Source organism: Buceros rhinoceros, unplaced genomic scaffold (genome assembly GCF_000710305.1).
Source record: "Buceros rhinoceros silvestris isolate BGI_N320 unplaced genomic scaffold, ASM71030v1 scaffold11340, whole genome shotgun sequence".
Taxonomy (NCBI): domain Eukaryota; kingdom Metazoa; phylum Chordata; class Aves; order Bucerotiformes; family Bucerotidae; genus Buceros; species Buceros rhinoceros.
The window spans coordinates 137,710-147,420 of record NW_010389118.1 but is presented as its reverse complement, the minus strand read 5'-3'; the positions used below and the strand labels follow the sequence as shown (position 1 = coordinate 147,420).

General features: G+C 42.4%; 1 protein-coding gene across 1 annotated transcript in view; it reads left to right on the top strand.

Annotated features, from left to right (window-relative positions):
* INADL (InaD-like (Drosophila)) overlaps positions 1 to 9,711 on the top strand; it is a 143,638-nt gene that overhangs the window by 32,464 nt on the left and 101,463 nt on the right. The window lies entirely within an intron of this gene.

Below are 9,711 nucleotides of genomic sequence, written 5' to 3'. Positions count from 1 at the left end.
AGGGAAAAGAAAATCTTTAGTCAAACTCCCCCTCATAACTGAGTTTAATACCTAAATATTGGGGGGAGGTTGGTTTTTGTTTTCTTTTGTTTTAACTTGGAGTGACTTTTCCGCCGTGAGTGTGGCAAGCAAACTTCCTTAAGTAGTGCAAGATAATCTCCTACGTTCCAAATTTAACGAGTCTTTTGTGTTTTCTCCTCTCACTGCCCCAAATCATCTCTCATTTATAAATAGAGTGTGTGTATATATATATTTTACTGGTCTGAAATCTGTGGTTCCACTCAAGTCACGGAAAGATTCATTCAGGCTTTGACTCGAGCCGCGAAAAGTTAGGTTTGCAGAGGGAGCTTTACCAGGACTGTCCTTCCCAGTCAAAAGGGAACGTCCGGGCTGACAGATGAATGGTGTTGCAAATTCAAGTTTCTGTAAACACGAATAAATTAATTCATTTATATAATTTATCGGTATGAGAATAGAGATTGAAGAACCTAATTAAAAAATTTTCAGTTTCCCATCTCTGCTTTAACTGTTAAACCAGTGTGCCAGGGAGATGAGTAGAATTTTCTGGGGAGGAGTAAGTTGACTTTCAGAAGTCATTCATAGCCTAAAACTTGATTTCTCCAAGAGGAACCATTTTAGGGTAGATTATATACTTGTCTGTTTATTTCTAAGAAGTATAACAAGTCTTTAACTGGGGAAAAGTTCTACTAAAATTAACGAATCCTTCTTTCAAAAATATTGGCTACAATTAAATATATAGAAACTCTCAATCTGTAGTTAGAATGAAATGTTCTAGTCAACATAATGTATTTTTAAACCTCTAGCCACCCTATTTATAAAGGAAATAAAATAGCTGGATCAATCTTCATAATAATACACCCATCACATCTGAATACTGCCTAAATGTTGTAGTTTAATATAATGTGTTCAACCGTGGTGCATAAATGTCAAGTGATATAAAATTCACTTTTTGCTACAATAAGGCATGAATGGGGAATGAATTAGAATAAAAACTATTTTGAAGTATTATGCAAACACATTAATTCTGTATTTTACCAGTGTGATTTAAGATTACTGAAAATAGATCCTGTTAGTCGTTTTTGCTGACACATGTTGTGTTGCAGTGCCAGCTTTACTGTAGAGTTGCTAGGAGTCTTTACAGAGCAGTACTACACAGATTTGCTTTTAAGTTCTCATATAATCAGAATTAATGAAGGCTTTAATAACAGGCTTTTTATTTACTTATTCGCAGATGCAAATACATGAGCAATGTTGTGGTACTTTCAGCTAAATTTAAATACATTCTAATCAATTCTAAATGAGTGGTAAACCACTTAATCTCAGATCTTTATAATTTCAAGATATTTATGTATAAAGTATGCTCTTTTGTTTGGGATTTGCCTCTTAGATCTTCTACACTTTTCATCATCTGTAGATTAATTTTTATATAGAGATATCTGTGACTGCGAGTGTGTTTATGTAAATACATCCATCTCATTCTGGAGTGCAGGGCAAAGAAAATAAGTAATGGTCTGTGCTGGATTGGAGTCGGGGGGTAAAAAAAAGTATGTGGTTTCTGGGAGACTGTTCATAATTCTTACAGCAGATTTGCTGAGATGTACAAAATTACAGTGAAGTGTTTAATTGTGACTTAGATGACCTGGAGACTTTTTTCTTCATTTCTTTTTGCAATTTTATCCTTCTTTTAAAAAATCAAAGTTGTGGGTCTTTGCTTTTTTTTTGGCTCATATTCTTTGTTTGGCAAGAAAATATTCAGGTCTTATAATCACAAATAGCACTATATATTCACTGTAGATTTGGCTTTTCTTGAGTAATCGTGCAATTTTTTTTTTGTTTGTTTGTTTCTTAAATGAACATGGGTTAGCTTCACAGATCATTGCAGCAGTGAGAGACCAACCTCTCCAGGCTTCTCACAGTGTTGACGGAGGTAGGGTGGGGAGGAAAACACTTTCTGAGGTGATTCTGAGCAGAAAGGCTACTCGTGGTGCTTATAATTATCACATAAGGACTGACTCTCTCTAAAAATGGTGAGCACTATTCTTCCACCTTGCTTTCCCCCCACATCAAGGTACAATAACACCTTTGCAATGCTATTGCAGTACCAGTGTCCACCAGCCCCTTTCGGGGGGTGAGAGACTCACTGCTCGTGAGAGACTGGTGACTCTTACTTGCAGTATTGAAGCAACCCCAAAGTCCAGCTTCTTCAGGCAAGTTCATTTCTGACAGCGAGCACCGCAGCGCTAAGCCGTTAGGGACCAGGCTGCTGACAGTGCCGTGGAGGGTTCTTCCTACTCTGTTCTATTCATGTTTGGTATTGCTTTTGAGGCATGAGGGTTTCCATCTTAATTTTGGTGATAGAGTTAGGTGTGGTGCTGAATACTCTGGTGGTATGTAATTTGTAGTACTTGTAATTTTGTTTTCCCCAAACTGACTTCAGACTTGGTGTAAAGGATATTCTGCCATCGTTGTCTGAAATGCTGCTCTTCCCAAACTGCGCTCTGACAAACAGTGTTAATAAAAACTCTTTGGAAGGTGGAATAGGAATTTGAGTACGTAGAAAAGTGAATGCTGAGATCAAGAAATTATTACTCTGGTATATTAATTTTTAATGGGCTGTCTTTCTAATAATGTTTCATCTATCAAATAAACGATAAGCCTATCCCAAGTGAATTGCAGGATATTCCCAGAAATGTACAAGAATAATTCCGATGTCTATATATTTTAATGAGCTAATTACAAATTAATTATACCAATTATGCATAATCAATAGTGTTTCTGCTTTGTCCTGTGTTTTCTTTTGCCTGCCTTTAGGGATTTAAATGCTTAAAACACAAATGTCGTCTTTTTTTAATAAGGTCCTCATGGAAGGCCTGTGCGCTTGTTCCTAAAACCCTGGGATATCGTTAGAGAAATTAGACTTTTGCTCTTTGCTACCACAGGACTGTATTGATACAGGATACTGTTCAGCTTCCCATGATCACTATGTATAAAAAAAAAAATCTTTTTCCCCCTTTGCTGAACATGTTAATTTGTAATTATGTGGTAGGAAATCTAAAATCTTTGAGGCTGCTGCTCTGCTAGCAAGGTCAATACTTGGCAAGAGGGGAGGTGGATGGGGAGGCTGGTCCTGTATGTTCTTGAAATGATCAGTTTCGCTGCGGGTTTTCTCCTCTCAGCATGATGGCTTATTTAAATCAGAAACATTGAAGAGGTCTTAACATGAAATCTTCTGTGTATTTTTCTATTGTCACCACTGTGTTGGGATCTTGTCAAAGCTCTTGGGCTAGGCATTGCTTTTTCTTGATAAAGCTGAGATGAAAACCCTGCAGAAGGAAAGGCGCAGCAGCTGTGCTGATGGCTCTGCATGCAGCGTGCTTTCTTTAGCTGATAACGCACTGTGCTCGGCACAGATCCGAGGAGCAGTGGTGAATTGCTGGTGATTCTGTCTTGAACTGGGACCTTGCCCCCCTTTTGGCCATTAAAAAGGTGTGCTGTTTGGTCTTGGGGCCAACTTCTCCGTGAACTAATACGCTCTACCTCCCTTAATTTCCTTGTAATTTCACTTGGAGGAGTTGCTCTCTTTTTCACCTCTTAACTGACTTTTATGTAGTGTTGCTGGCACAGTTAGCGGCAAGTATGTTTTGATGGTGAATGAGGGACCCAGTATCCTGTTTGTGGAGTGCTTTGGGATCATCTCTGATGCAAGGAGCTCTGGTGAGCGTGTTTATTGTTCTTTGTCAATAGACGTGAAAGTATTCAGCTTAACAGTAGCTTTGGCTAGCCTGAAGCTAAACCTCCTAGCCAGCAACTCAAGAGCCAAGCCATTGTTATTGAGACCAATCCTTTTTCTTAGAAAGAAATGAAAACAGAAGAGAACTGGTATGTCATCAGGTTCAAATAGAGGAGAAATGCTGCATAAAAATGACAGTGATCCCAGGGCATTAGAGCGAGAAGAAAGAGAAATCACACAGGATGAAGACACCTAGAGAAAAAGAGATCACAGTAGTAGAGAAGGTACTTTGAGTGGCCCTAAAAGCATGTTTACCAAAGATCTGCTGCATGCAGGCCAACAGTTTCTGTCAGTAATGTTTTACAAAAATATTGGAAAAACCACAGGTAGCTGAATTGCAGATTTCTTGAGGCAGTATTGACCAGAAGGTAACTTGGATGGTCTGATGAGCTTTTATCAAATTAAACAAAAAGCTGAATGGACTTTATGGGGAGCTTAATTTACTGTGCTTTGAAGTCTGAATATCATAAAGCAGCTGTTTTAAAGTGCATCAAACTGGAGAGGGCAAGGGTTGGAATAGAGAGGGTTGACAGTTTACATAGCTCTTCGGAGTGCCTGTGAGATGCTGTTTCTCTCTGTCACTGCTTGAAAGGTAAGTCCCCAGTGCCGGGCTGCTTTTGCACAGTACCCAGCTGCCTTATAGACCTGTGGGGCTGTAGGAGCTCACGGGCTCACCTGGTCCAAGTAGGTGGAAGTATCTACTCACTCATGGAAGCACTGTTAAAAGCTTCGTGTTACCCAGGCTGGAAACAGCATAAAGTGTGTCAGGGTCAGTGCTGCAGGGGCTTGGACTATACTCTGGCAGTAGGCACTCCACAGCCTCCTTATTCTGGGCTTATCTTTATTACCATTAGCAGTTTTTTGTTACTATTGAAGTCTTTTTTTGCTGTGCATTCAGCATGGGAAACAATTGTTTTCTCTTTCCTAACAAAATCGCTGTGTAGTCATTCATAGCAGGAAGAGAAGCGATTTAAGTATCTCCAAACATCTTTCCTCTTTTCTTTATGCAACAGGCTCCCAATGCAGAGTTACAAAAAAGCAAAATGACTTCTTGTTTGTAGAAGGTGGTAGTCAACTAGATTATACATTTTTTTTCTTTCGTGGACTGTCCAACAGTGAGAAAGCTTTCACATGTTGCTGGCTAAACGTTTGCCCTCTTGTGATAATTTGAGCTTTGTCTGCCGTGTGATAAGTTTGTTATGAACAAAGCAGCATATTCACATCCTTGTTAAGCACATTTGCACCTGATCGTTTGATGGAAACCTGTGGCTTACTGGCAAACGCTGCACAGCTGTATTAAAAGGTGCTTTTACAATGGCTATCAGCTTGGTACTGGGAAAACTGATAAAGGCAGCTTTTCTCCCATCTGTACAACCCATCCACTTTCATTAAAATCAAAGTTCTGAAAGCCTCAGTACCAACTGTGTTGGTACTCATCTCATGGCGGATTTGCTTCTCTCCCCCTATGGGAAAGTGCTGCAGCCTTTAAATCATATTAAGCTGCTTCATTTGTAAAATAATTCTTGATAGAGTGTCATGAATTGAATTCAATGTAGCTTTTTGAAAAATTCTCTTGGAGTTCAGCTTAAATATAACTTTTCAGAACCAAAGAGCTGGCGTATGCAATCGAGCGCATTCCTGGTAAAGTTTCTGGGGTGTTCACGATTAGTGGTTTCCAAAACCTCAACACAGCACTACCAAAAGCACTGGGAGACCAGAAACTGCTTTAATAAGAAATCAAAGAGACTGTGTATCTCAGCATGAGCTACAGGCAGATACGCAGGAATAGCTACCTCTGCTGACGTAGAGGAGCTGGAGAGCTGGGATGCAGGACGTCACAGTAGGGCTTGGGTATGCCCTGATGCTGGGCCGGGGGGGCCATCACTCTGACTTAGTGAGAAGTTAGGAAGGAATCTCATACGCAGAGTGGATGAGTGCCACATCCCAGGGACAGCCCCTGTGTCTTTTGTGAGCCGCCACAGCCAGCGCTCTGGACGATACCTGAGTTTGCGGAGAAACTGGAGCATTACCGAGAACATCTGTTTTTCTTTCGTTTGTCACATATTCTTGAAATAAATGCTAAGCAGTAGTATTGTTAACCTTTGAAATGTTTTCCCTATTCCCCCAAATTCTGCAATCTGGTTGTTCTTTTTCATTTCCTGCTAGGAAGAATAGCTTTTAATAAAAACAAAAAACCCCAAACCAAAGAAATTCATTATTATTCCACAGATGTCTTCTGCCGGCAAGAGAAGGCGAGAATTTAAAGGGACAAAACTGTAGCTAGATTTTTCTGTTAAACGCTTGGCAAATCTCAGCAAGGGTAAGATAATGTAGATGAGATGAGAGGAAACCCTCCAACTAAGCACTGCTTCTCTAAAAGTCATGCTAATCTTTCAGTGAGCGTGTGGAGACAGTGGAGCAATGGGCATGTAAAAGCTCGACCCAGACAGCTCTGATTCTGTTGTTCTGAAGAGTTGAGGTGCTGAGGGATAAGCATGAAGAATTTGGAAAGCTGGTGGAAGTTACGAGGTGTTCTGTTTCCTTAAAACCTCTCCCTTCTGGAAGATGCTGCTCCACAAATCCAAATAGTATTGTTGCTCTCAGAGGTTTTCTGTCTGTTCACACCACGTTTTGCAGTAGCCTTAAAAATCTCAGCAACCGTTTTGCCCGCTCTTCTGTCCTCTCCACATCCATACTACTGCAAGTCTTCTTTGGGCCAAGTCACTGTTTGCAGATCCTCATTGCAAAAAAAGGCCTGTCCTGTCTCCCCATTTTTCTTCTGCAGCTTTTTCTGTAGCAGATCTCCCCTAATTTCCCATGTTTGCTGTTTGTGACGCAAGCTCTCCACACCGAGAGCTCTGGTTGGTTTGAAAACACCCCCTGCACTTCCACAGACACTGAACAGTGTTGAGGTCAGCCCATCTAACTGGTAGAAGTGCTTTCTGGGCTGTTGTGGTGGATATTCAGTTCAGGGATTGTTTGAATTTGAAAGCTGATCAAACCCAGGTTATGTAGGTGACACCATTTATAATTTTTCCTGTGGCTTCTCAGTGTTTTGTTCTCTATTCCCACACATCTTTATCCCTTCTTTATCTCATCACACAGTGGCTTTCCTCCACTTCCTTATGAGTTTGGAGTTTTTTTCTTATCTCTCTGGCTTCTCCCTGTAGTCAGCATTCAGTGTGTTTTTTCTGGAGCTGGAAAGCCTGAAAGTATAAGATATTAAAAGAGTCTAATGAATGTAATCCCTACAACTTAGCTCTGTCGAGAGCAAATATGAAAGGCGGATGAAACCTTAGGCTGATTGAGAAGTTTGATAAATTAAAAAGATAGCGACATGGACCTAAGTCCACCAACGGTGACACTTTCAAAACCACCACACTCAGTGCCTGACTTTGATCTTCGTATTTGAGAGTAGCAGTAGTGCGTAAGATCTTTTTCTTTTGATCGTTCCCTGGAGGCACTTTCCTCCCGACTGTCTGCTGCGGATGCCTCTTCTGTGGCAGATGAGCACTAACTGCATGGTGCTTGCCAGCTCTGCCAGACCTGCGTGGGTTTGAGTAATTGCTGGCGACTGTGTTCATTCTTGCTGGAGAAGGCTGATACCATTTCAGATCGCAGATGATGAAAGCCCAGTGTGGGAAACCCATTGTGTCACCTACTCTTATTTCACTGTTCTCTCTCCTCCTTTGGGTGTGGCTCTGTTTTGTTGATGTTTTTTTCTTTCTCTGTGAATTCCTGTTTCTTTGCTGACATTTCCCACACCAGAAGTTTTGATTAATGCTGCCCGCGCACTGGAGCTTCTGAAATTCATTGCTTTATTCCCTCACTGCGGATCAATAAATACTGGTGTTTTATTTCCAGTGCTTTGGCTTACATCACAGAAAAGTTCAGTGTTCCTCCCTGAATACCACTCTGTATTTAAGTTTGTATTACTTCAGCACATCAACTTGTAGTTTATTTTTTTGGTACAGCCAGAGGCTGGGCATTGTGTAGTTGGCTTCCTTGTAGTAGTAGTCCTGCTGCCCACAATCTAATACAATGTGGAAAAGGCAGAAACAAGTCTGAAACACTGAATTTTGAATTTTCAGTCTGATTGCCCATACAGTGGATCTAACAAAAACTAGTTGAGCACTTTCTCAGGGAGGTTTTTTTCAGGCTTTAGAGTATCTTTGGCTGTTCCTGTGGCCAACTCCTGTAAATATGTTGAAGCGAATGAACAGAAGGTTTGGACCTTGAGTCTCAATCCTAAACGGAGGCCACCTTAAGGGGGGAATTGGACCTCACTCACAGCTGGCTCTTCCTCTCTTCTCCTTCTGTACTTAGTGCCTTTGGAAAGGCTGCAGGTTGTTTATCATTCTTGACTCCTGAATCCTGCTGGCATTGTTGGTGTGTCTGTGGAGGGTGGCCTCTGCAAAGGGAACCATGAGTGGCACTTCACAAAAGGAGAGCATGGATGAGTACTTTGAGTAATTTCTCAACAGTGAAATTACAGGTAATCTACTTCACACACCCCCTCCAGGACTCCCGTTCGCGGCAGGCCCCGGCCGCCCCGTGCCCGGGTCTGTGATGTCTGGAGGTAGAGCAGCGACTCTTTCATGGGCACCCCCTTGCCGTGGGGAAGGAGCTTGCGTGCCCTTGTGAGGTTGAGAGCTGTGCTGGTGGTGGTATGTGCCTCCGGTAGGGTCTCCCAAGCCAGACAGGTCTCAACCGAAGGGTCAGACAAAGCGTGTTCATGGGCAGGATGGGCTCACTAGCCTTCGGGCAACCATCCTGGGAGAAGGACAACTCTGACTCCAAACCCGGGCAGATGGAGCTCGTTTAGCCTTGTAAGGCTCCATCTAAGAGAAGGACGCTCTAACCAAACCTACGACCCGAGGACTTCGCTGTCACCGTCCAAGCTCGCTAGGCCCTGGCAGATGAACCTCAGGTGTAAAGGGTGGAGCCAGTTCCATGCATGCTGCACCTCGCCTAAAAAATCCACCGCTCAGGCCCGAAGGGTGCACTCATCGCTTGCAGTGAGCGTGGGAAAAGCCCTTCCCAGATCTTCGTTCGCGAAGCCAAGCCATGACTGACTTCACACACAGTTCTACCTTTGTGCTACATAGTAGTAAGATGTATTTGGTCTTTTCATTGTTGACGAGTGCATGTTCCTCCAACAGTCTGTGACAGCGTTGTGTTCAGTCTGCTATCTTACCCACTTGCAAACTGCAGAGCTTTAAATATGGATATGTATGTTAGACCTGGAAGTGGTCCCATGCAAAATGTAATGAAGCTGGGTTGCTCTGACCTCTGAGCTCTAACATGTGTTTGTTTTGGCTCTCCCGCGAAAACCTGCAGTATACAAATTGGCACTTGTAAAATTGTTCAGATAAATCAAAATTGGTACAGGAAAAAAGTTTCAAACTGTTTCTTTTGGGATCCTTTGCCATGCTATTTTGGATGTGTGTTTTCAGAGGAGTGTTTTTGTGGCAGCAGGCAGTTTGTTGCTTGAAGAACGCTAAAATATTCTAGGAAGTCAGGCTGGCTGAATTTAGATCCCAAGTGATGCCAAAACTAATATAGCCTGTAACTAAGTGAGAGTGACTTTGCACAGTAAATGTCAGTCACCCGCAGCTTTGTCTTACATTTTCGTATGAGCCTTTCAGAAAGGAAAACACAAACAAAACCCCAGAAAACGTGGTAGCTGCTTACATCCAATAGAGTTACTGCTACAGTGAGGCTGCTTCTCATCCCCCGCGCACAGCGAGGGCTGGACAGACCAGGATGGACTTGTCAGAGCATGAAACGCCTCCGGCAGTGCGGGAGCTGGGCTGGCCTGGAGTGCCCTCTCTTGGCTGCTGCAGAAACCTCCCAGTTTGGTGAGGACGGGGGAAGAGGCAGTCGGGTGTTACCATTTA